This window comes from Stegostoma tigrinum, chromosome 8 (genome assembly GCF_030684315.1).
Source record: "Stegostoma tigrinum isolate sSteTig4 chromosome 8, sSteTig4.hap1, whole genome shotgun sequence".
NCBI classification, from domain to species: Eukaryota; Metazoa; Chordata; class Chondrichthyes; order Orectolobiformes; family Stegostomatidae; genus Stegostoma; species Stegostoma tigrinum.
The window spans coordinates 1506300-1534257 of NC_081361.1; the positions used below are offsets into that span (position 1 = coordinate 1506300).

At 43.6% G+C, this 27958-nt stretch overlaps 1 protein-coding gene and 1 long non-coding RNA gene across 4 annotated transcripts in view; one reads left to right on the forward strand and one right to left on the reverse strand.

The window, feature by feature from the left end:
• The window catches only part of LOC132209878 (ral guanine nucleotide dissociation stimulator-like 1), a 60405-nt gene extending 55347 nt beyond the window's left edge, over positions 1-5058 (reverse strand). The window contains exon 1 of the mRNA XM_059647703.1: positions 4307-5058. The gene's annotated coding sequence lies outside the window, so the exon portion shown is untranslated. The remainder of the gene's footprint in view (positions 1-4306) is intronic.
• LOC132209879 (uncharacterized) lies at positions 4647-27958 on the forward strand. 3 transcript variants are annotated; one of them, XR_009446018.1, is made up of 5 exons: positions 4647-4849; positions 8487-8572; positions 14328-14428; positions 20007-24521; positions 27692-27958. It is a non-coding gene; the product is annotated as an uncharacterized LOC132209879 (long non-coding RNA). The 3 variants fall into 3 exon arrangements; XR_009446016.1 differs by having other exon boundaries at positions 8487-8528; XR_009446017.1 differs by lacking the exon at positions 4647-4849 and having other exon boundaries at positions 8525-8640.

A 27958-nucleotide genomic window follows, 5' to 3' on the forward strand; every position in this document is an offset into this window, starting at 1 on the left:
TTACCGTTTAATGTGTGGCTCAGTGTCAGTCTTATACACACAGTGTTCTACCCGCTTCTCCTGCTGTACACAAGGTTTCCCAGCAAAAGGCAGCTTTGTGTGGAACACATGCAGTTTCTCCTGACAATGGGTACTGTTGCCATGAGCTGGGATATGAAATATACAATGAGCTGAAGTAGCCCCACACTCAAGTTACTCATTTACCTTTTAATTTCAATTTTCAATTTCCAAAACCCAGCAATCCATTCACTTAAGCTGCTGGGAACCTGACAAAAACAGCGTTGGCCAGACATTCCTCTTCGGGAGTGTCTGTCAATTTGCAAGGGTAGAAAAGCTGTCAACTTCACTCGAGTGAGAGAGGATACAATATTCCAAACTTCCAATTCAAAATCAGATGCCGTATCAATTACACCACTGGCTCCACACGTCTTGCTGCAGCTTTCATCCTGTCGATTGCGATGTAATCAGGGATACTGGCGGAAAAACCATTTGCAAGGTGAATATCCTGCAAAATAATCACCGTCGCTGCTGTACTTCAACGTTCTCCACTTTGTGAAGCGGTGAATGTCACTTGCAAACGAAACACATTAGCCCTCACATGCCTGGCTGTCACCTGTTTCTTTGCCACCTGTTTCTCTGCTGGAACTTGCCATTGCTTTGTTCACAGTCACTGCAAAGTTCTGCCTTGCATTTTTTTTAATTAAATTATCTCCTCCCAACTTAAAAACATTCCCTAGTCTTGAAATCTCCCATCCTTGGGAAATGACGACCACAATTCATACTATCTACATGTCTCATTATTTTATGAACTTCTAACAGGCCGCCTCTCAACCTCCTAAGCACCAGCAAGAAAAGTCAAAGTCTATCCAACCTTTCTTTATAAATCAAAGCTTCCATACCAGGCAACATCCTGGTAAACCTCTTCTTAACGCTCGCCAGCTTCATGATATGCCTCCTGTAATTGTGTGACAGAAACCGCACATTGTATTCCAGAAGAGGTCTCATCAACATCCTGTGCAACCTCAATATGACTTCCCAACTCCGAAACTGAAACAATTGAGCAATGAAGGCTGCCGTGCCAAAAGACTGTTTAACCACTGTTTAAATGGGATGGAAACTTCAAATAATCATGTACCTGGATCCCCTAAGTCCATGAGTAGGCACCTTAACAGTGAGAGAAAGTCTGTGGGAGGATGAGGAATAGTTTAGAATTTCTTTGACCTCACATCTGAAGAAATTTATTGGACACATGCAGCTGAATAAGTTCAACAATTCATACTCCGTGAAGAACTATAAATGAACCTGAAGATTTTTCAATTAAAAAGTAAAGTTAGACCCTCTCGAGTCAGAAGGAAGCCATCGCTGTTCTGTTTCTGAACTTCTCCTACCCAACAGGTTCTGCAACATGTCCATATGAAGATGGATAAGGGAGAACCAGTGGATGTAGTGTACCTGGACTTTCAGAAAGCCTTTGATAAAGTCCCACATAGGAGATTGGTGAATAAAATTAGGGCACATGGTACTGGGGGCAAAATGCTGAGTTGGATTGAAAATTGGCTGGCTGACAGGAAGCAAAATGTAGTGATAAACGGGTCCCTTTCAGAATGGCAGGCAGTGGCCAGTGGGGTACCACAAGGTTCAGTGCTGGGACCGCAGCTGTTTACGATATATATTAATGATATAGACGAAGGCATTAGAAGTAATATTAGCAAATTTGCTGATGACACAAAATTGGGTGGCAGTGTGAAATGTGAGGAGGATGTTATGAGAATACAGGGTGAGTTGGACAAGCTAGGTGAGTGGACGGATACGTGGCAGATGCAGTTTAATGTGGATAAATGTGTGGTTATACACTTTGGTGGCAAGAACAGGAAGGCAGATTACTATCTCAATGCAGTCAAGTTCGGTAAAAGGGAAGTACAACGAGATCTAGGTGTTCTTGTACATCAGTCAATGAAAGCAAGCATGCACGTACAGCAAGCAGTGAAGAAAGCTAATAGCATGCTGGCCTCATAACAAGAGGAATTGAGTACAGGAGCAAAGAGGACCTTCTGCAGCTGTACAGGGCCCTGGTGAGACCGCACCTGGAGTATTGTGTGCTGCTTTGGTCTCCAAATTTGAGGAAGGACATTCTGGCTATTCAGGGAGTGCAGCGTAGGTTCACGAGCTCAATTCCTGGAATGGCGTCCGGGACTATCATATGTTGAAAGATTGGAGCGACTGGGCTTGTATACACTTGAGTTTACAAGGATGAGAGGGGATCTGATTGAGGCGTATAAGATTATTAAGGGATTGGACACTCTGGAGGCAGGAAGCATGTTTCCGCTGATGGGTGAGTCCAGAACAGAAGACACAGTTTAAAAATAAGGGGTAGGCCATTTAGAGCAGAGTCGAGGAAAAACTTCTTCACCCAGAGAGCGATGGATATATGGAATGCACTGCCCCAGAAGGCAGTGGAGGCCAACTCTCTGGATACTTTCAAGAAAGAGATAGATAGAGCACTTAAAGATAGTGGAATCAAGGGTTATGAGAATAAGGCAGGAACAGGATACTGATTGTGGATGATCAGCCATGATCGTAATGAATGGTGGTGCTGGCTCGAAGGGTCGAACGGCCTACTCCAGCACCTATTGTCTATTCATTCACCATATCCAGATACATGAACGTTGGATCACTCTCCAAAGGTATCAGTAACTATTGCCAATCCTCAGTTACATCTGGAGAACTTGATGTTTGACCTTTCTGAACCAGTGCAGGTCATGTGGTGAAGTCGCACTTGCAATGATATTAGGTAACGAGTTCCCAAATGATCGTGAAGGATTAGTGATGTTTTCCAAAAGAACAATTTAAATGTTTTCACATTTTTGATTCAATCCAATGATCTGACATATTACACAAGGTTGTCACAAAACAATATTTGATACCAGGTACTTATTAGGACAAGTGACCCAAAACTGGCCAAAGAAGTAGGTTTCAAGGAATATCCTGAACAAACAAGGGGACTTTGAAAACCACGGATGTTTAGGGAGTAAATTCAAGAGCTTATGGCCTTAGGAACTGAAAACATGAAAAAGGTGGGAGTTAAAACCAGAAATCCACAGGAGGTTGGAAGTCAGGGAGAACAAATGTCTTGAAGGAAAAAGCAAAATGACAGTAGATGCTTGAAAGTTGTAACACAAGCAGAAATTGATGTAAAACTCAGCTTATCTGGCAGTGCTTGTGGAGAGAGAGAGCAGCATTACTGTTTTGTGTCCAGTGACCCTTCTTCAGATAAATCTCAGAGGGGTTTGCAGCTGGAGGGACTATCAAACGAAAGTGGTGTGATGCCAAAATTTCAAAATAAGGATATGAATTTCAAAACCTTGGTGCTTTGCCACTGAGAAAATGTTTATGTTAGTGAGCACAGAATGACAAAACTTGAAGATGTTAAAATCGGTGAGAATAAACACATGGGCAGCAGATTTTTGGATCAGTTCAAGATTTCAGGGAAGTAGTATTAAGAAGCCGGCCGGGAGTGTGTTTGGGGAGTTAAGTCGAGAGGTAGCAAAGGAATGGATGAGAGTTTCAGCAGCAGATGACCTGAGATGCTGTTGAGGTTGAAATTGTATGTGGTCTTTGTGATAATGAGTGTGGGGGTGAGTAATGTGGTTAGAAGCTCATCTTGGGGTGAAATATTGCACCCTGACTGTGACCAGTGTGTTACCTGCCAGTTACCTGGGGCAGGGATGGAGTCAGTGGCGAGGGAGTAGAATTTTGCTCCCAGCCTGGATTGACATTTTTCATTGTCTATTTAAATGTGATCTATACCCCTTTTCAAACAAGAACGGACTTGGCAGCAGAACTAATTGGTGAACCAACTGTCAGCTTTATTGAGACAAAGTGTGGAGTTTATCTGTTATGAAGTAAACTACAGTGACAAACTCAGACAGCTACTTAGAGTTGAATGTGGATTATACTGCTTAAGTCAATAACTAGGCAGTAGAGCAGTGAAACAACTTATTGGAGTTTCTGCAGCCACGGTCTTCAAACTTTTTCTTGTGTTGGGCTTTTATCTTCTGATTCTCGTTGCTTTCCATTGCACAGACCTTTCTTGAGAATCTCTTTTCTGCTTGTTCTTTTTTGATTAACCTCCCTCTCTGCCCAATCACAGTTCATATGAACAACACTCACCTCACTTCACCACGTGATGTTCTTCATATTCATAATTATTCCCTTTACATCTTACCTGAGGACTGCTAGACCTGTATTTATTACCCTTATTTCACCGCTATTTCTCTATTGGCTGACAGAGCGGTATCAAGAGTACCTTTAGCTTTGAGCTGCAGGAAGCCTTTTCAATCGCGACTTATTAAAAAATAACAAAAGAACTGGGATGTTGTCAATCAGGAACAAAAACAAAGTTGCTGGAAAAGCTCAGCAGGTCTGGCAGCATCTGTGAAGGTAAAAAGACAGATCCGGTTTTCAGTCTCATTCGTCTCAAAATGCAACATTGCGACGACGTTCATTTGCTTCCAACAATAACACAAAGCACTGCGCATGCTCCAGCTCACGGTGAAGTCTGGCTGATTGATGTCAGTGCGCGACCAATAGGAGCACAGGTGTGCCGTGCATGACCGGACGGATATCGCCCAATCGGAATGAAGGGAGGGCGGGATCAGTGAAAACCACGTGATCATCCACGAGTGCGGTGCAGAGTCGCTGAGATAACCGGAACTGCAGATGCTGGAGAATCCGAGATAACACGGTGTGCAGCTGGATGTGCACAGCAGGTCAAGCAGCATCAGAGGAGCAGGAAAGCTGACGTTTCGGGCCTAGATCCTTCGCTGAGACCAAGATTTGTGCAATTGAGGTAAGAGCAGGCCACAGTAAAGAAAGCAAAACGGTAGAAAGCTGGAGGGAAGTGATATTCGTATGGGTTTGGAAGTTTTACAAACAGTTAGTGCACGTCGGAAAACACACCCATTTGAAACTCCCAGACTCACGTTTGCAGAAAACAAATCAACGCCTCAGATGGCGATCGGCCCGTGTGACCGTCACCATCTTTATTGGGGGCAGTGATCCGCGGGGCGCATGCGCGACAGCTTTGAAACTTTAAAAGGGCCGGGGGTGAAGCTGGAGGAACACAACAGGACAGGCAGCATCAGAGAAACAGGAAAACTGACGTATTCGGGCCCACACCCTTCAGAAATGGGGGAGGGGAAGGGGATGCTGAAACAAACAGGGAGAGAGTGGGAGACAAGTGGAGAGGAGACAGACAAGTTAAAGAGGTGGGGATGGAGCAGGTAAAGGTGAGTGTAGGTGGGGAGGGGATGGGTCAGTCTATGGAGGACCAACAAGTCAAAGGGGTGGGATGAGGTTAGCAAGTAGGAAATGGGGGTGTGGCTTGAGATGGGAGGAGGGGATAGGTGAGAGGAAGAGTAGGTTAGGGAGGTGGGGATGAGCAATTGTTTATTGCGAACTGAGTGTAGGTGTTCTGTAAAGTGGTCCCCAAGCCTCTGCTTGGTTTCCCTGATATAGAGGAGGCCAGAACGGGTGCAGCGGTGCAGTATACCACATTAGCACCTGCATACCCCATACAGATGGCCTCAAAGCCCTACGCTATTTCCTGTCCTGCAGGTCTGACCAGTTCCCCTCCACTGACCCCATTATGTGCTTCGGTGAACTCGTCCCACTGCCTACAGACAAAGGGGGTGGCCATGGGTACCTGCATGGGCCCAAGCTTTGCCTGTCTCTTTGTTGGAACAATCCCTCTTCCGTACCTCTTCCTCCAGTACATGGATGACTGTATCGGCGCTGCCTCGTGCTCCTATGAGGAGCTCGAACAGTTTGCCCACTTCACCAACACCTTCCACCCCAACCTTAAGTTCACCTGGACCATCTCTAACCACCTCTCTCACCTTCCTGGTCCTCTATTTCCATCTTGGGGAACATTCTCAAAACCGATATATATTTCAAGCTCACTGACTCCCACAGCTACCTAGAATACACCTCCTCCCACCTGTCAAGTTTGTTTTCGGAGACCCTCACGGACGTGCTGCAATAACAAGACACTGACCTGTTTAGAAAAACACAAATCATTTTCTTACCAAGCAAGTACAAGCTGTGAAGAATCACTGTACTCAACCCGGCACACAGTGCAAAGTCTCACAAGGAGTTCTCCCCGGACAGTCCCTGCTTTTTATACTTTACAAAAGACATGATACAGAAAACGATTTCACAACCTCCAATGACATGATACATAAAACAATTACTACAACAGACAAAAACAGGATACCAAGCAATTATTACATGGACAACATAAAAGACCAGGATATAGTATCGATTGCTTGTGAAGTAGCTGCTCATGGCAGGAGGTGATTTTGAGTTGTTGTCCGGGACAGATTGTGATTTCAAGTTGCCAGTGTGTCTGGCTAGGACAAAGTCAGTGCCCTGGCCCCTTAGTCAGCGACAGAAGTTACATGCTTTAGAGGTTTCACACCTTTACAAAATTTCCCCACCTAACCCTATTTGATACAGATTGATTCTAATTTCAGTTCAGTCAGGAAACGTAAGACAGTGTCTGCATGCCGATGTGTGAGAAGATGAGTTACAAAAGCTTTACACTGAATTCCTAGCTGGGCAGGAAGCTTCAGGGCAGTGTCTGCATACCGATGTGAGTAGATAAAAGACTTTACTTCTATAAGTCAAAGTCTCTGTATAGGAATCAAATGCAGATGAAAGACTCTGATTTCTATACTTCTTTAAATTAATGGGATGTTATCACATTAACATCTCACACCCACCCACCGTCCTGCAAAAGTGCCATCTCCTATTCCCAATTGCTTCACCTCTGCCGCATCTGCTCCCAGGATTCCACTCCCGTACATCTATGATGTCCTTGTTTTTCAAGGACCGCAACTCCACTCCCCACCTCCCCACCGGAGTGGTCAAGAACACCCTTGACCGTGTCTCCTGCATTTTTCTACAACTCCTCCCTCGCACCCTATCCCTGCAATAACAACTGAAAAAGAATCCCCCTCATCCTCACATACCACTCCACCAATCTCCGGATCGAACACGTCATCCTCTGACACTTCCGCCATCAGCAATCCGACCTCACCATCAAAGACATTTTTCCCTCCCCACCCTTGCTTGCCTGCCGGAGAGACCAGTCTCTCCGTGACTCCCTTGTCCGCTCCACGCTGCCCTCCAACCCCACTACTCCCAGCACCTTCCCCTGCAACCAAAGGAAGTGCTACACTTGCCTCCACACCTCCTCCCTCTTCTCTTTTTCCCCCCCCCCATCCCAGGCCCCAAGAAGACTTTCTACATCGAGCAGATGTTCACCTGCACATCTGCCAATGTGGTATACTGCATCCCCTGTACCCGTTGTGGCCTCCTCTACATTGCGGAAACCAAGCGGAGGCTTGGGGACTGCTTTGCAGAACACCTACGCTCAGTTCGCAAGAAACAACTGCACCTCCCAGTTGCGAACCATTTCAACTCCCCATCCCATTCCTCAGATGACATGTCCATCCTGGGCCACCTGCAGTGCCACAATGATGCCACCCAAGGGTTGCAGGAATAGCAACACATATTCTGCCTGGGAACCCTGCAGCCCAATGGTGTCCATGTGGATTTCAGAAGCCTCAAAATCTCCCCTCCCCCAACTGCCTCCCAAAACTAGCCCAGCTTGTCCCTGCCTCCCTAACCTGTTCTTCCTCTCTCCTATCGCCTCCTCCCACCTCAAGCTGCACCCCTATTTCCTGCTTACTAACTTCATCCCACCCCCTTGACCTGTCTGTCCTCCCTGGACTGACCTATCACCTCCCTACCTCCCCACCTCTCCTCATCTTTACCTGCTCCATGCCCGCCTCTTTAACTTGTCTGTCTCCTCTCCAAATATCTTTTCTCTCCATCTTTGATCTGTCTCCCCCCTCTCCCTATTTCGTTCAGAATCCTCTTCCCCTCCCCCATTTCTGAAGTGGTGTCCAGGCCCAAAACGTCAGCTTTCCTGCTCCGAAGATGCTCCTTGGCCTGCTGTGTTCATCCAGCTCCACACCTTGTTATCTTGGATTCTCCAGCATCTGCAGTTCCTATTATCTCTTATCCAAGAGAAATGTTTGTTTCTTATGGATTTTTTTTCCCAGACTGTTGGATCATAGCAGCTCACACTGCTCTTGCTCACTTCTGTGCTCCCTGATCACCTTTGTCGGTGTCTAATCTCTTCAGTCTCTAATGATGGATAGATTTGATCTCTGTAGTATTTTACTGTAATTTCCTTGTACCTTTTTTGTAAATAAATTTTCCACTGCTGCCCACCCCCTGACCATGTGCTGCTCTCTTACCAGATTAATTTTTGAATGGTATCTTTCACAGTCAGGAAATATTTTCCCAGAAAGAGAGTGTATTTTTCTTCCATTTCAGACCACCAAATTCTACAGCGTTTTTATCTGTCATTCATTTTGCACTTCTGCAACATTTACTGTGTGTTTCTCCTTCCACAGATACCAGCGATCGTTGCCAAAGCCCTGTTCCCTGTGGAGAAGGTGATGTTTAACTTTCGTGTGCTGCTTCAGTTTGTATGATAAAGGTGCTCTCACAATGCTCCATTTGAGAAGTTACAGATCATTCATCTAGCGATACTGAAGAGCTAATGGTGTATGTCCAAATCAACAAACTATTTGTATTTTTATCATGTTTTATAATTTCACAAAAATATTATCAACAAACTTTTGACGTAAGGCCATATTAGGTCAGGTGACCAAAAAGTTACCATATCTACAGGTTTTCCTGACTCTCTCAAGGAAAGCAAACCTAAGAGGTTTATCAGGGGAATTCCAGATCACGTTTTCTGGCAACTGTAGAAACAGCCTCCAATAGTGAAGGGATGATTAAACACATTGTTGGAGTCTGGAACTAAATGAGTTATCGAACTCTTGAAGGTTGTGTGTGCAGGGAGATAGGGCTCGTCACAGCCAGGAATTAAATCACGGGTGAGAATTTTAAATTAGTATCAGAGATAATGGGAACTGCAGATGCTGGAGATTCCAAGATAATAAAATGTGAGGCTGGATGAACACAGCAGGCCAAGCAGCATCTCAGGAGCACAAAAGCTCACAGCAGGCCAAGCAGCATCTCAGGAGCACAAAAGCTCACAGCAGGCCAAGCAGCATCTCAGGAGCACAAAAGCTCACAGCAGGCCAAGCAGCATCTCAGGAGCACAAAAGCTCACAGCAGGCCAAGCAGCATCTCAGGAGCACAAAAGCTCACAGCAGGCCAAGCAGCATCTCAGGAGCACAAAAGCTCACAGCAGGCCAAGCAGCATCTCAGGAGCACAAAAGCTCACAGCAGGCCAAGCAGCATCTCAGGAGCACAAAAGCTCACAGCAGGCCAAGCAGCATCTCAGGAGCACAAAAGCTCACAGCAGGCCAAGCAGCATCTCAGGAGCACAAAAGCTCACAGCAGGCCAAGCAGCATCTCAGGAGCACAAAAGCTCACAGCAGGCCAAGCAGCATCTCAGGAGCACAAAAGCTCACAGCAGGCCAAGCAGCATCTCAGGAGCACAAAAGCTCACAGCAGGCCAAGCAGCATCTCAGGAGCACAAAAGCTTCACAGCAGGCCAATGTGCTCCTGAGATGCTGCTTGGCCTGCTGTGTTCATCCAGCCTCACATTTTATTATCTGAGAATTTTAAATTGTTGCTTATAAACAGGAGCCTTTGTGGGTCAGGGAGCACAGCAGTGATGGGTGAACAGGTCTTGGTACAAATGTACTTGTGTGCAGCAGAACTTTAGGTATTCTTGAGGTTACAGGGACATTGAATGTGGGAGGCCGACTGGCAGTGAGTTTGGATAGTTAAGCCTAGAGGTAACACAGGAATAGATGAGAGGTTCAGCAGATGAGCTGAAACTAAGGTGTCACTGTCAGTCATTGTCACTGAAGTGGAAGTACGTGGTTTTTGTGCAGGGCTCTGCTGTTTACCCTCACCTCACCTCAGGAATTCAGCTGTTTGTGAATTTGCGGATCAAGTCTGTAATAAGATCAGGAACTGAGTGCCCACCATGGCCCATGCTGGGTGTCACTGAGCAGGTTACTGCTGAGTAAGTGCTGTTTAATACTGCTGTTGACAACACCTTCCAGTACTTTACTGATGATAGAGAGTAGATTGCTTGAGGGGAAATTGGTCGGGTTGGATTTTCAATGTTTTTGTGCTGAACAGACCTGGGCAGTTTTCCAAATTGTTAGGAGATGCCAGCGCCGTAGCAGGACTGAAATAGTTTGGCTTGGATGCTAGCAAGCTCTAGAGCACTAGTCATCGCTACTATTGTCAGAGTGTTGCCAGGGCCCATAACCTTTGCACTGTTCATTCATTTCTTTAATATTATGTGAAATGAATCAAATTGGATGAAAACTCACATCTCTGATGTTGGGGACCTCTGGAGAAGGCTGAGATGGATCATCCAGTTGGCACTTCTGGCTGAAGATTGCTGCAGACTTGTCTTTTGCAAGGAGAGGTTGGGCTCCTGTGTCGGGTAAAGATGGGGATTTTTGGCATTCTTCCTCCAGTGAGTTGTTTAATTGTCCATCACTGTTCACGACTGGGTGTGGTAGAACTGCAGAGCTTGCATCTGATCTATTGGTTATGGGGTGGCTTAGCTCTAACTCTTGCTGCTTATGCTATTTTGCATGCAGATAGTCCTGTTTGGTGGTTTTACCAGGTTGGCACCTTATTTTTAGGTATGCCTGGTGCTGCCCTTGGCATGCCCTCCAATACTCTCCGTTCAAGCAGTGTTGGTCCCCTGGATCAATGGCAATGGGTGTCTCTAGGATATGCTGGGCCATGAGGTTACAGATTGTGCTGGAGAAGGTCTGCTACTGTTGCAGTCTCTCTCAAAGCCTCATAGATATCTGGTTTTGAGCTCCTGTGTCTGTTCCAAGTCTGTCCCTTTTAGCCGAAGTTAGTGCCACCCAATGCAATGGGGGGTATTCTCAAGTTTAAGATGAGGCTTTGTCTCCACAGGACTGTGCGGTGGTTGCTGTTAACAATCCTGTCATGGACAGATGCCTCTGCAGCTGGGAAATTGGTGATGATGAGATCAGCTATATTTTCCCCCTTTGGTGCGTCAGCACCTGCTGCAGTCCCAGCCAAGCAGCTTTGTCCTTCAGGACCCGACCAGCCTGATTGGTAATCCTCCTGCAAACTACTCCTGATGTGGACATTGAGTACATTTAGTGCTATTCACACTCGCAGTGCTTCCTCCAAGTGCTGTTCAACATGATGGAGTTTTTTGTTTCTTAAAATTCACTCTTGGGATGTGGAAATCGCTGGCTGGACCAGCGTTTATTACCTGGAAGGCAGTTAAGAGTCAAGCACATCACTATGGGTTTGGAGTCACATGTCATCCAGACCAGGTAAGGATGGCACATTTCCGGAAAGGGCATAAGTGAACCAGATGGGTCTTTCCTGATAATTGGCAATGGTTTCATGGTCATCATGAGAATCTTAGTTCCAGATCATTATTTAATTCATGTTTCACCATCTGCCATGGCAGGATGCGAACCCAGGTCCCCAGAATGTTATCTGGGTCTCTGGATTAATAATCTAGCGATAATACTACTGCTGATTTATCAACCAAGGGAGGATGGTACATGGTAATCAGCAGGAGCCATGAGACTTCCAGGCGTCAGAGTCAATGTTGAGTACTCCCAGGTCAAATAATCTGGTCAGAATAGCACTGTGCTGTCACGTCTGCTGGGACAGGGCTTCACTAAGGACAATGATAGTGGTGTGTGTCATTGTTTGCCAGGTATGTTTCCATGAGTCTGACACTGTTCCTTGACTCGTCTTTGAAGCGGCTCTCCAAATTTTGCCACTAGCCCCCAGATATTATTAAGCAGGAGTTTGGGGGGCCGATAGGGCTGATTCTGCAGTTGTCTTTCCTAGTTCCCTGGTGGATGCCAAATGGGCCACCCAGCTTCATTCCTTTGTTGAAACTTTGCAGTGATTTGCAACTGAGTGGCTTGCTGAGGTTGGCAAATTTCTTTCCCCGAAGGACATTAGATTTTTTTTTCACTCTGTCATCAGCAATTGTTGCCATGGCAACCAGTTGATTCCTCCAGTTTTTTTTTATTGAATTCAAATTCCACCATCTGCTGAGATAGGATTTGAACCTGGACTTCTGTTGTACATTTTAACATTCTGGATAAAAGTTAGTCATCAGGTTTGTTCACTCATTTTTAAATATCACTAACACAGGCATTGTTTCTTTGCAAAACACTGTCCATCATCCTGTCTCCTCCATCCTCCGCTCCAACAGCAAGTGAAGGAGACACATGCAGTTTCTATGTCACTAAGATTGAGACAATCCAATCAGCTGCCTCTGCTGCTTCCCTCTCTTCCACAAGCCCACCAAACCAAATTGCTTAGCATGTTGCTCCTCGTTTTAGGCTTAAACTTGCATCTTTGTCCAGTTTCATGTCAAGCCTTATCAGAGCTCATCTTAACACTTTGCCCTATTCTCACTAAACTACAAATATTCCAACTCTTATTTCTCCTCCTCCTCCTCCTCCCTGCCTCTTCCCCCATGCCAATTCACAGATATTGTTACTTGTTCTGTCTGTTTCTCTTTTCCGGTTATGTCCTTCTCACCCATTCTGTTTAAAACCAATGTTCGACCTCACCGTCATTGGAAAATCCCACTCCATCTCTCTTTCCTGTCTGAAATCCATGTCGTAAATGTCCCTCCAGGATCTATCCTTGGCCCATGCTGTTTCTCACCAACATACTTCCAGGAGGTGAGATCTTCCACAAGCACTGTGTTAACTTTCACATGTATTCTACAATGTTCAGATCGAACTCGTCTCCATCACTTTGCTCCACTGTTACTCAGTTATAAAACTGCTTATCATGCTTCCACTACTTGATTAGTTGAAATTTCCTCCAATAACACTTTGTGATAGTAAAACACATTGCCTTCAGTTATTATTACAAATTATTTTTCCTTACTATTGTACTGAATCCATCCCTCTCATTGGGAACTGTCTGAGGCTGAACTGCACCCTTCTCAATAATGCTGTCATATCTGGTCTCAAGATGAACATCTTACCGTACATTTCAATCACAAATGCCAGAAATTTCAATCTCTAAAATGCTCCTTCTCTCCACCTCACTCCAGCTCATTCGCGACTGAAACCCCTTACCCATGTCTGTGTTGCCTTAAGCTTGACAATTCCAAAAGAGAACCCTCTCTTCTCTGCCTTATCGAGAATCTGCTCCCACGATGAGAAATATTTCCTCAGCATTTATCCTGTCAACTCCCTTGAGAATCCTCTATTTTTAATTAGAACATCTCTCATTCTTCAAAAAAATCTAGTTAGTATATTCCAGACCTGTTTCGTCTTAGCTTAAAACATAATCCCTCCAAACCAATGATCATCTTAGTTCATCTTCTTTGAAATGCCTCCAGTGAAGTTATATACTTGCTCAAATAAGTGGACCAAAAAAGCTGCTCACATTCTTCCAGATGTGGTCTTGCCAGCAAGTTGTACATTTGTCCTAAGACATGTATTCCAAACTCTTCTACTGCAAACACCTTGACATAAGGATAACATCCCATGACCCTTCCCGATTACCTGTTGCAACTGTATGCTCGCTTCATGCTTCCTGCACAATTATTCCTGAATCCCTTTTGTGTTGCAGTTTTCCACAGTTTTTACATTTTTAAATAACACTGTTCTTTGGTCATCTCCTCAAAAATTAGCAACTTCACGTTTTCCCAAATTATACTCCATTTGCCGACTTGTCGCCCATTTATCAATATCTCTCCATAAACTCTAACCCTCATGGAACTTGACTGTTATCCCTTTTTATGAGATCCTTCCTCATTCTTCTCATCTTTTTGTTGGGAGCACTGGGCAACATGACACATACGTAATTGCTGCCTTTTTAAGGGGTGTTTTTTCAAATGACTGGGAGAAGCTTACTGCCCATTTCTCAGAATCGAGACAACTTGTTCATCAAGTTGCATTGGGCCGGAAAAGCTGATGTCTCATTGTGGCAGTGCAGCAGCACAGAAGGAAAGAAAAGGAAGCAAATCCTGCTGCCTGCATCTCACTAAATCTTGGCCATTCTTTGCCTTGTGTCAAACACCTGTTGTTCTGTTCAGTGACATGAAGCCCCAATGTGGAAATTCCTAGAAACCCAAATAGAAATCCCTCGAATCAGCTGCTGACTCCCACAAGGAATAATGTGCAGCAGGAACAATGCACAGTTACCCTCGGCCAGGAGGAGGGGATGTTGTGGATTCCTACTCTGACAGTGATGGATTTTATGAATTTGTGTTACAGGATATTACAAGTGGACTTTCAGGTAGGAAGCTCAATAATTGTAACACCAAACTCTGACAGAATTACTCAATTCAATCAGGACCTGGATATTCGCATTGTGTGTGAGTATTGTGTTCCTGCTCATTCCCATTTGCCATGTAAAATTTCTTTCTTATTACCCCATTCTCTCAATAGATCTTTCCTACGACTTTTAATATATGTCCTGTAGCCCTTTTTTATGGCCAGTTGAGTGTACATTTTGCCGTCCTAATGTTTATCTTTTGTAAACACCTCCTATCAAAGGTCCCCTCAAAATCCTTTGTTACAAGGAGATCAATCTTAGTTTCCCCAAGCACCTGATTACCCAATGACAGTTTGTTTCCTGTGTGTAAGGCACTCATCCGGATTGTGTTGGAACATTTTCCACTTCCCTGCATGAGTACAGCCCCAACAATATTAAAGAAAGGTAACATCCTCCAGATGAAGCAGTGTCAGAGTGGTGTCCCATCCACCACATGCAACATTCCCCTCTACACCACCGAGGCACAGTGGCATCACTATGCCTAAGGTAAAGTCACCATTGTCCTACCTGACCATAGGGCTGGTTTAACCTGAAGATTACTGCACCCCAGGCGAGGAGAGAGATTGAGAGGAAGTCCATCTATTGTAGATGGATATTCTCAATATGTACCAGAAATGTCTAAGTCACACAAAATTATAATAAAAACAGCCCTAACCATGCAACTAAAAACCCTCTCCCTACAAACCATTCTGTTAAATCTCCTCTGCCTCCGATCAGGCACCCTCCCGTCTTTCACAGTGTGTGGGGGATCTTTGGTTTGCACAGACTCAGCTCGTCTCTTTTCCTGTCTGTAATGTCATCATGCTGTGACAATGGCACTGAACCTCACTGTCTGTGAGGGTGGTAGGCACAGAGATCCTCATAGCGTTTAAGATATATATAGATGCACACTTGTGATGCCAATGCAGAGTCTATGGGCCAAGTTCTGGAAAATTAGATTAGAATAGTTAGGTGGTGGTTTTTAACTGGCACAGGCTGGATGGGCCACAAAGACTTTTTCTGTGCTGTAGACCTCCGAGACTCTTCACATAGGAGGATACCCAGCAATATGTCAAGTCATTTCAGAATATGAGATATTAGAACAAATGACTCATGATTGGTCAGTATTTTCGGGAGAAAAGTGAGGTATAGACGTAATGCGGTTTACCTCGAAATTCAGGGGCCTGAAGCCCAGGAAATTGAAAGTACCGCCATCAAGTGGATGTATAAAAATAAGGATTGTATTAGAGGAAAGAAATATCATTCTTGTATCATCCATTTGTGAGGCTGGACGATATTAGAGACAGGAAGGGTTCTGAGACCGGAGAAGATTCCAAAAATAGGGAAAAGTGAGCTTGGATGAGATTACAGAAATGGGGAAGATTGTGAGGCTGGAGGAGACCTCAGACAAAGGGAGGTTTGTGAGGCTGAAGACAATTATAGAGCTAAAGAAGTTTGTGGGCTGGAGGAGATTAGAGATGAGGTGGTTTGTGAGACTGGAGGAATCTGAATAGATGGTGTGAGTTATGTGGCTAGTGGGGGATTCCAACGATAGGCAGGTAGTGAGGCTGGAGAGGGATTCCAGAGATGTGAAGCGTGTTGAGGCTCGATGGTAATGCCTGCAGTAATGCAGGTAGTGAGGCTCGAGGGCATGATCAGGTGGGTAGTGAAGTTTGAGGTATGATTCCTGCAATCGGGAGGGTAGTGAGGCTCCAGGGTGGATTATCATCATAACAACACAGTGGTGTACTTACAGCACATGGAGTGCAGCAGTCATAGAAAGTACCACTTTCTCCAAATCCAATAAAAATGGGCAATCAATATTAGTTTGTGCAGGAAAGACCACATCCCATAAGTCAATTAAAATTATGGTGGGTCTCTGGCTTGGAGAGAGCTAACAGAAGCCGAGATAATTCTCCATTGTAGCAATGTTTGGTAACCGTAGAATACAACATTCAGCTAATTGGCAAATAATGCAGGGTGAAAATGTGAAGATTGTTTGTTTGACTCAGCAAGTTCCCAGGATCTGGAACAGTCTGAATGGTAGCTGGATGCAGATTTAGCAGTTATTCTCAGAAGAGAGTTGGGATTTAACTTTTCAAGGAATGATGGACAAATAGCGGGGGAATTGGGTCAGATTTGCAGCACCTCCCAGAGTGAGAGTGAAGCCTTTGACCGGGTTCCACGTGGTAGACTAATGAGTAAAGTTAGATCACACGTGATTCAGGAAGAGCTCGCTTATTGGAAGCGGAATTGGCTTAGTTGTCGGAGAGAATGTGGTGTTGGGGATTTTTCAGAGTGGAGTTCTGTGACCAGTGTGTTCCACAGCAATCTGTGCAGGGGCCACTTTTGTTTCTCATTTATATTAATGATTTGGATGCGAATTTAAGGGACAAGATTAGTAAGTTTGCAGACGATACGAGAATTAGTGGTTAGTGAAGGTTATCTAAGATGACAGTGAGATCTTGATCAATTATGTCAATGGGTTGAGAAGTGGAGGATGAAGTTCAATTTGAATAAATGTGAGATATTGTATTTTGGTAAAATGAACAGGGTAGGACCAACAATTGATGGTTGCACCCAGGGTAGAGTTGTGAAACAGAGAAATGCTGAGATTCAGGTACATAATTCTTTGAAGTTTATGTAGACAAGTAGTCAGGGTGGTTAATATGTTGTTTAGCACACTTGCTTTCATTGCTCAGACCTCTGAGTCTCAGAGTTGGGATGTTATGTTGAGGTTGTATAGGACATTGAGGCTTCATTTGAGGTATTGTGTGCAGCTCTGGTTGCCCTGTTACAGGAAGGACATTATTATTGAACTGGAGACAGTTCAGAACAGACTTGCTGGGATGTTGCCAGGATTGGAGAGCTTGATTATCAAATAGACAGACAAAGCTAGGACTTTTCTCACTGGAGTATAATGGGTTAAGGAGTGACCTTAGAGGTTGATAAAATCATGAGGGCACAGATTATGCGAATAGCAAGGGTTTATTCCCAAGGTTGGGTGATTTCAAGACAAGGGGACATGTATGTAAGGTGAGAGGAGAAATACATATTTAAAAAGACATGGATTTTTTTATTTTTACGAACTTGTCCACGTGTGGAACAAACTCAGAGGAAGTGGCAGATACAGGTACAGTCACATTGTTTAAAAGACACTTGAATAGGGACATAGATAAGAGAGCTTTAGAGGAGTATATGCCAGATGCAGGCAGATGTGATCAGTTTACATATAAAACTTATACATTTCAAAATTCTAAATATGCATTAAATTGAAGTAAGGCCAACTTTGACATTATTGGGCAAGAACTTCCAAAAGATGATCGGGAGAGGTAATATGTAGGTCAAGGAATGCTTGGAAAGTGGGAGGCCCTCAAAACTAAAATAAGGAGAGCCAGGCACATGTTCCTGTTCACGTGAAGGGCAAGGCTGGTAAATGTAGGGGATACTGGCTGACTGGAGAAATTGAGGCTCTGGTCAAGAAAAAGAAGGCAGCACATGTTGGGTACTGACATCAGGATTTGGGTCAATCCTTCAAAGTATAGGGGCAGTAGGAGTATACTTGAGGGAAATCAGGACGGCAAAAAGGAGACATGAGCTATCTTTGGCAAATTGAGTTAAGGGGAATCCCAAGAGATTCTGAAACTTCATTTGGGACATAAAAACAACAAGGGAAAAAATAGGGGCCCCTTTAAAGATCAACAAGGCTGTCTGTGTGGAACTGCAGGCTGAGATAGTGAATGAGTATTCGCATTAGTATTTACTGCAGAGAAGGATATGGCAGTGAGAGAGCTTGGAATCATAAATAATGAGTCGTGAGAAGTGTCTATATTACAGAGATCTAGGTGCTGGATGTCTTAAAATGCATAAAGGTGGATAGGTTCCTGGCACCTGATCAGGTGTTACCCACAAACTCTGGGAGAAGCTGGGGAAGTAATTGCTGGCCCCTTGCTGAGGTATTTGTATCACTGACACTAGTGAAGTGCCAGAAGGCCGGGTGGCTAATGTGGTGCCATTCTTTAAGGAAAAGCCAGAGGACCATCGACCGTTGAGCCTGATGTCAGTGGTGGGTAAATTGCTGGAGGGGATTCTGAGGGACAGGATTTGCATGTGGTTAGAGAAGCAAAGACTGATTAGGGATGGTAGACATGGCTTTGTGAGTAGGAAATCTTGTCTCACTAACTTGATTGAGTTTTTTGAAGAAGTGACAAAGAAGATTGAAGAAGGCAAAGCAGTGGACACTGTCTATTATGGACTTCAGCAAGGCATTCACCAAAGCTCCACATGACAGACTGGTTAGCAAGATTAGATCAAATGGAACCCAGGGAGAGTTAGCTATTTGAAACAAAATTGGCTTGAAGGTAGGAAACAGGATCATGGTGGGGGGCGGGGAGCGGGTTCAGTCTGGAAGACTATGAACAGCAGTGTGCTGCAAGGATTGGTGCTGGGTCCACTGCTTTTTTTATCATTGATGCAAATCATGTGGAATGAATATTGGAGGAATGGTTAGTAAGTTTGCAGATGACACTAAAATTATTGTTGTTGTAGTAGACAGCAAAGGAGTTTACTTCCCAAGTACAATGGGAACGTAATCAATGGGTTGATGGGCCAAGGAGTGATAGAAATACACTTAGTTCAGATAAATGTGAGCGATTTGCATTATGGCAATGACAAATCAGGGCAGGACTTAAACAGTTACTGATGAGGCCCTCGGGGCTGTTATGCAACAGAGACTCCTTGGGGTGCAGGTGCACAGTTCCTTGAAGGTGGATTGCAGGTACAGAAGGTAGTGAAGATGATATTTGCTGTGCTGGCATTTATTGGTCAGTGCATTGAGTGTAGGAGTTGGGAGGTCATGTTATAGGCTGAACAAGACATTGATTATGCTGCTTTTGGAATATTGTGTTCAGTTCTGGTCTCCCTGCTATAGGAATGATGCTGTTAAACTTGGCAGGGTGCAGAAAAGATTTATAAGGATGTTGCAGGAGGTGGAAGTTTTGAGATGTAGGGAGAGGTTGAATATGCTGGGGCTATTTTACCTGGAGCATTGAAGGCTGAGGGGTGACCTTATAGAGGTTAATAAAATTATGGTGGGTGTAGGGTGAATGGCCAAGATTGTTTTCCCAGGTTAGGGAAGAACTAACCTGAATTAGAGACTAGAACTAATAACATTGGCTTAAGCTGAGAGGGAAAGTCTTTAAAAGGGAGCCAAAAGAACTGCAGATGCTGTAAATCTGAAAAGAAAACAAAGTTGCTGGAAAAGCTCAGCAGGTTTGGCAGCATCTGTGGAGGAGAGAAGAGTTTCGGGTTCTGAGGAAGGGTCACCGGTCCCGAAATGTTAACTTTTTTCCCCCTCCTCCACAGATGCCACCAGGCCTGCTGAGCTTTTCCAGCAAATTTCCTTTTTTTTAAAGGGAAAGTGGGTGGTGCCTGTGCAGAATGAGGTGCCAGAGGAAGCTGGTACAGTTACAACATTTAAAAGGTATGTGAATAGGAAGCGTGTAGCAGAATATAGGTCAAATGCTTGCAAATGGGATTAGATTAATTTGGGATATCTGGTCAGCGTGGACAACTGGGACCAAAGGGATTGTTTTGTGCTGTACAACGCTGATGAAGCATTTTTTTTGTTTTCATTTCAGATTTCCACAATTTTACTTCTGCACTGCTCTTACTCTTTCAGAGGGATTGAAAGGTGGAGTTACAGATCTATACAATGACTGTCCTTCCTCGCTGGCTCTCCCAATTCTCTCTTTTGGTAGTTTGATGCAAACACTGACTGGATCCCTTACCTGGAGGATATTTATGAATGAATTTGTTCTAATGGTGATCCAGCATATTCCCCAAGTGTTGCTGTACACATGTCCAGAGAATTTCTCAGTTTCACAATCTGTGTCCTTCTGGTTTCTTACTTACTTTCTCTTTGAAAGTATAGTCTGCAGTTGGAGAATTTAAACAGGCCCACATCCAGGTCTGACGGTCACTTTGTTTATCACAACCCAATTTTCTCAGGATTTTGAACATTGAAGGAAAAAGCAGCACTCACATTGGGGAGAAATGCACATGGTGTGTGTGTTGAAGAGTCTGTGAAGATTCATCTGAAATGTCCAAACACCAGTGCAGTGACACTGGGAGACAGTGTGGAAATGTGCAGATTGCAGGAAGGAATTTCTTCATCCATCCCAGCTAGAAACTGACCACCAGAGTCACACTGGAGAGAGACCATTGACCTGTTCTGCGTGAGGGAAAGGCTTTGCTGACTCGAATTCCCCGCTGATACACCAGCGAGTTCACTCTGGGGAGAGACCTTTCATGAGCTCTGTGTGGGAAGGGATTCATTGTCATCCAAACTGTTAACACACCAGCGAGTTCGCAGACAACCACAGTTGAAGAACATTGCTGTCACTCTCACTATCAAATAAACCATGGTGTTGGGCTGTTTGTACAGATGTTACCGATACCTGCTCAATTAAAGGTGCTGGTATTGTGAATAAAATGTCACACTAACAGTTGTGTAAGGTAGAGCTTGGAAATAGTCACGTTGTCACAACACATCGACACATTCACACTGACTAAAGCCTATCCACCTGCATGATATGTGAAAAGGGATTTCCTGGTACATTCCTGGTTCCTGGTTAACGACCAGCAAATTTCTGAATAAGTTGATTGGTTTGAATATAGCTAACAGTAGAATCAAAAATAGTATCAGTGATAATGGGAACTGCAGATGCTGGAGAATCCAAGATAACAAAAAGTGTGGAGCTGGATGAACATAGCAGGCCAAGCAGCATCTCAGGAGCACAAAAGCTGACTTTTCGGGCCTAGAGAAGGGTCAAGGCCTGAAACGTCAGCTTTTGTGCTCCTGAGATGCTGCTTGGCCTGCTGTGTTCATCCAGCTCCACACTTTGTTATAGTCGATTCAAAAACCATGTGTTTTGGGCTTGTTTCTGGAGATCATAGAATCCCTCCACTGTGGGAGCAGACCACTTAGCCCATCAAGTCCGCACTGACCTGACGAAGATTGTCTTACCCAGACACTGTCTGCGTGAGTTTCCTCCAGATGCTCTGGTTTCCTCCCACAGTCCAAAAATGTGCAAATTATGTAGATTCACTATGCTAAATTGCCCATAGTATCTTGTGTGCAAAATGCAGGGATAGGGTAGGGTGTGAGACTGGTTGGGATGCTCTTTGCAGGGTTGATATTGACTGAATGGCCATCTTCCACACTGTAGGAATTCTGTGATGATCTCGATGGCCCTTTATTTGTTAGATAGGTCTGCACACCTTTACAATGACAGATTCTGTTGCTCTCCCACAGACATTTGTTTATTGGAAACAATGTAATCTTTCAGTTTGTGGATAAAAATCAAAGGAATGTTTTAAATCCAAACATAGGATTGGGTTGAGTCATGTCCTATAATCCCTGATTTGCATTTTCCCCGTCGGCTATGAAACCTGGTGACCGCTGTGACTCTGCCTGGGAGCATTGCAGTCTCGTCAGCTCTTTACCTGGTGTCCATAGCAGTGATGGATCTCATGACGGAAACATAAACCAAAACATTGTGTGATTTCTAGTACATATTTTCTATTTAGTCTTCTGTCCATCACTTCCCTAGAGGCTGAGATACTGGTCTGGGGACCTAGGTGTGAATCCATCTGGAAATAAGAATGTGATGATGACTGTCAATCCATTGCCTTTGTTGGAAAAACCCATCTGTTCACCGATGGCCTACAGGGAAGGAAACTGCCATTCTTATCCAGTGATGTGATCATCCCATGAATGAATTTTTTTAAAAAATTAAAAACTCCTGCAAATACGTTAAACTGTCTTAATTTATTTGACAGCTGACAGTTCAAACTGCTTGATGGTCACTTTCTCTTTTGATCAAGTTGTGGCCATTTCATAGTTGAAACCATAGTTATTCTCGTACAAACAGTGCATGCTCTGACATGCCACTTATGAACCAGACATCCACGTTGACCATATCCTGATGCTGTGTACCACGAAAGCAAAATTCTTCACCATCTTATCTACTTGTGTTGCAATTTCAGAGAGCTATGGACTTGAACCTCCCAAACTCCCGAACACTTTTTGAGAATTTCATCAAACTGACCTCCAATGGCAGGAATGGACAGGGTCAGCTTGGATTGATGATCATAATTCAGGCTCAACAAATCTACTGGAGCATTTTGAAGATGTAACTGGTGACCATCTGCTGACTCGCCCTTGACTGACTGCTGGTAATAACAGTGATAAGCTGCATGGCTTATGCCTGCAGTAAACAGCCAGGCAAGACAGGAGCACTGTGAGACATTAGGTTCTAGTTGAGACATCAAAGTGCTAAAATGCCAGGGAAAGGCAGAGATATTGTGGCAGGCCCTAAGCAGAACATGCCTCAGGTGCTGAAAAGCATGTAGAGTTCTGACAGCAAGAATGTACTTTGTGGACAGGCAATTCTGCATCTTGATGTAACATTTTTATTTCACTCTGGCTCATTTTGCTAGATCTGCAAATATCTATTGGTCTGGCTAATTTGAGAATTGGCTTTCGGTGTAATGTGCTGATTCATTTCTGGAGAAACTCAGCAGGTCTAGATGCATCTTTGGAGACAGAGAAACAGAGTTAAGGCTTTAAGTCCAGCGAGGCCCTTCTTCAGAACTGAACAGGTTCAGAAAATGGCCTTTTTAATACCTTACCAGAGGTGGAGGAGGGCTAACAGAAAACAGAGGGTGTTGGGATGCGGTGCAAAATACAAATGGGCTTTTAATTGTGTTGAAAGAGAAGCAGATGTACAATGAGAGTAAATAAAGTTGTGAATGGGGGAGATGGGTTCCCTCCACTGAATGCAATGTTAACAAGACACAAACAAGACAAGGTCACATCGTCTGTGCCATATTGTGTTCATCATATCTCCAATAATAACCCTGAATGTGTTGAGCATATGTGAACAATCTTATATGTCTACACACATACGCTGATTAAACAGTGTATATAAAATCATTTCTCCTCCGTTCCGTTGCAACCTATCGTGTTTTTTTCACCTGTCAGTCGCCATTCCTTCAGCCAAATTTATTCTGTCTCTTTCTCTGCATTTTATTTTATTCCATCTATGAAGAAGAAATTGCCTAATGGGCGATATCATGTTAGTCCTGTCCAGTCTGCACAGCCACTGTCCCCTCTTCCTTACTGTTCCTTAATCACTCACATAGATATTGTCTCTGACCCTTTACTCCCAATAAGCAAAGCAATTGGAAATGTAATGTTTAGTTTTGGGCTCAGGCTAAAAAATTGGTCAGGAAAGGCTGTATAAACTGCAAAAAATTTGTTTGCAACTTTAGAAGCAAATTATTGAAAATATTGTGTTAAGGATAAAATGTTCATTTATTAGTGCAGTGAGAGGAAAGTTCAGCAAAACCCACATTTCCTGCCTTTCTCCAGGCAGTTGTGGCCAGAGATGTGTTTGGATTGGCAGTTGTTGTGGTGGAGGAGACTTCGGTGAAATAACAACCTCTCATTTGGCTCTGAGGAAAATGGTTACATACGTCATCACATGTGGATAACACAGCAGAATCATCGAGCCTGTGCAGAGAAAGTATCAACTTTCTCCTCTGTCTCTATCATTGTGAGATGAATTGGAGATGGGCATTGAGACCAATAGCAGGCAATGTCACCCAAACCAGGTATTGTTGTTACATTAAAAGTGTCAGAGTGAAAGGGGTTAACGGGAGCTGTTTGTTCAGTGACTCGAATTAATGTCAGTCTCCATGGATACTAACTGTGTCACTGGAGGGTTTCCCTCTTCTATTAATAAGGGGTTTCTCCCAATGCGTTATCCCACAGTATCTGTGGCTGTGGCATATTCAACACAATTGGGATCAGCAGCTCCAGAGATGTGGAGAGATCAGAATCTGTGACCAGCAGATTGGGATGTTCCAAATGATGGATCAGAATCTCAGAACCACAGCCGGGAATGTGACAACAATGTATAAGAAACTGAGAGGAATAGATTGGAATGTTCCAACAATGGACAGGGGTTTATCCTCTGGCCTTTACTATCTTTCTATCAATTGGTTACCATTAACATTGTGGATACAAGCTGTACTGATGGTTATTCAGGCGGGTTACTATCCCATCCTCGCTATTGTTGGTGTTCCCGGTAAGTCTCTCTATCTCTGCCCATTCATTTATTCTGTGACCAGCGACTCAATTTCTAAGCTCTGTATTTGGCAACGAAGGAAACTATTGTATTCACTTTCAGTGACAAACTCAACTCTTATTCCAGGGTTTTTTTCACCTTCACTTACAAACACCCGAGGAGGAAGAAAAGTGTTCATAACCACCATTGGCCCATTTTGTCCTGATCTGATTTATATCACAATATTCCCTTTATCACTAATAATATCCTCAGTTTTCACTTCCGCTTCAGTGCTGTTTCTGATTAAATCATAATCTGCTCCTTTCCAGTTGCAGCTCTCTTCTGGCCACACTTGCAGTTACTAATATTTTGATTGTATTCTTATTTTTATCTCTACCTCGACCTATGCCAGTTGCAAAGTGTGAAGCCAGTTTGATTCTAAAATGAGGAGGTTACAGCTTTGTGTCAGTGGTTTCAGCATAACCCGTCGATGGCCATCAAATGACAGTTCATTGAACTGTTTAGATTCTAGAACTTTCCAAGTAGCAGTGGTGCCATGTCCATTATCTCCTAAGTGCAGTGTTCCGATGTGTTCACTTGTTGACAGAGGCCGTGTCTCTTCACCCCAACCCCCACTGACCCACTGCTGAGTGGGATACATTACTCTGTCTCCACAGAATAAGATATAGGAAATCTTCCAGAAATTCTACAGGACTGTGACTGTGAAAATGAGAAACTGTGGGAGATTAGAATTAATAAAGCGGAACTGCTCAAAACTAATTGAACTGAAGTTTGGTACTTTGCTCTGGTATGTCCCAGAGATTACATGGAGGTGGGAATAGAGCTTGTGAAAGAGTTACAGGGTCAGACAGCTCTTCAGTCCAACCAGTCCATGTCAAACATAATCCCAAACTATCCCAGTCCCACCTGCCTGGGCTTGGCCCATATCTCTCCAACTGTTTCCTGTTCATGAACTTGTCCAAATGTCATTTAAAACTTGTAACTACGAGAAAGAATTATTGATTACCATTCAGAATTCTTCAGATTCAGGAATTGCCAGTTCCTGCAGAATGGAAGTAGCTGTTGTAACGCACATTAAAAAAAAACTGGAGTGAGAGGGAAATCAAAATAAAAATAAATTTTGGACAACTTGATATCTGTTATGAGAAAAATATGGAACCTTTTTTGAGGGCTGTAAAAACTAGACACTTGGGAAATCATGATATGACTTGGCAGAGTCAACTTCGATTCAGGAAAGGGAAGTTATCTTTGGTAAACCTGTGCAGTTTATGTTAATTGAAACATCCAAAAATTTCAGATGTGTGTCCAAATTATCCCCAGAAATGTCTTCCATTGCTACTCCACCATCTTCCCTAAGATTCTATTCCTAATAACTCCAGCCCGTTCCTTCCTCATGATGTTTTTTTAGTTTCATCACTCAGTTGTAATTGTGTCACATCCAAATGCAAACAATACATTTAAACTGAAAGAGGGAGCTTTGAGAGATAAAACATGGAGAAAGATTGGAGTATTCATTAACTTGATTTATGTCATGTATGTATGAGATAGAGAGAGAGAGAATATGGGTGATGAGATGTGAAAATAGAGAAAACTGCATTATCGACTGAAGTTGATGTACTTTCCAACTTGTTTTGGCAATTCCTGTGTGTTGTGATCCTTTGCCCAGTGCATGTACGACTGAATAATATGTATATAATAGTTGAAGTATCCACACATGAGAACCAGTGAGAGCGGTGTATTTGAATTTACAGAGTACTTTTGATATGGTTGCACACAGGTGAGTGAATAAAATTAGAGTTGAGAGGTAAGGTGGAATATACTACATGGATTGAGAATTGTTTAGTTGACGCAATACAGAGAGTGGAGCCCTTTTCCAGGCTGAATGCTGCTCGTTATGGGGTATCACATGAATCAGTGTTTGGACCACAGTAATTTAAAAGGCATACAAACTATTTGGATGTGGCCAGCAACAGCATACATCTCATTTTGTAATGATTAAATGATGTGAGGTTGGGAAGTGTTGTGGTCACAAAAGGGCCTGCATGTCCTTGATCATAGGTCACCAAAATTAGTACATGCAGCGCTATCAGTCATGTGGGAAGTAAATGGTATGTTGTCCTTCATTGTAAGATGATTCATGTACATGAATAAAACCATATGTCTGCACATGTACAGCCTTGATGAAAGACTATTTATGGGCACTGTGCATAGGCTTGATCCCTTTTGTAATGAAAGAACTCCTTGCCACAGACACGGTACAAATGGTCATCACCAGTCTAATCCCTGAGATGATGGTACCATGAGGAGCGAGTGAAGAAAGTGAGTGTTTAATATGTTGTGCTGTGAGAGAATCAGAGATTACTGCATTAAAATTACAAAGTTGGTGATGAACTCTTTTATCCACAAAAGAAATTGATAGGGTGAGAAATCCCATACGTGACCCATGTAAATACATGTGGATTTTACATATAAAATGACATAGAGCCCCACAGTGATTCAGAGAGAAGCACAGGCTCTGAATGAACTCTCCCCACATTAATCTGTGACCTTACACTGAACCCGATGTTGTTCACAATCCTGACAGCAGCCCAAATACCCTCTTTGTGACATTAGCCAGACCAACCAGATTCTGATCTCCATAGAGAACGGAAGCATGTATTTTCAGAGGATGCCACTTGTGATTTTGCACAAAACATTAGTCTTCCCACCACACTACTGTAAAACTGCATTAAAGTACTGCATGTGTACCATGAACAATGGAGGCATGTTGACCAGCGTGAAGCAGACTATCTGTACAGCCTAGCTCCATTTGCTTGTCATGTTACCTAAGTCTGTTTACATGTAAGTGACTGTAGGGTCTCAATGGCCTTCTCCTTTTCATATGTAGGGACGCAAGGGGCTGTACAGCAGGGCCAAATGCTGAATTGATCCACCCTGGGCTCCTGAGGAACAGTTCGATGTGTTCATGTGACATTGCTGTAACTGTAAGATATTATTTTATTTTGGTTTCTTTTAAGAGAAGGATTGAACGAGAGGCACAAAGCTGTCTAGTTAAGACCATTGAGTAAACAGTCTTGAGAGGGTTCGGGTTTTTTTTAAATGCAGCCTGAATGAGTGCGACGAGCTCTCACAGATCAGAATTTCTGAGTTTTGCTTTTCTGTTGCATCAGAAGCTATTGGTGTCTCAATGGAGTTGGAAGCTTCAGTGAATGTCTCCTGACTGCAGAATTTTCTTTGGATGATTATTTTCTCCTCCTGAATTGGAGAACCGCATGTGAGAACCTTCTCTGAATTTTATTTCTGACCAAAGTGTCTGTTTATGGGCTGCTACTATGCTGGAACAGTTAATTAGTAATATTTGCTATAGCTATTATACTATAAGTTTATCCACCAGAGCGAGGTTATTCTAAATTCCTTTTTTTTGGTTCTACTTTGAC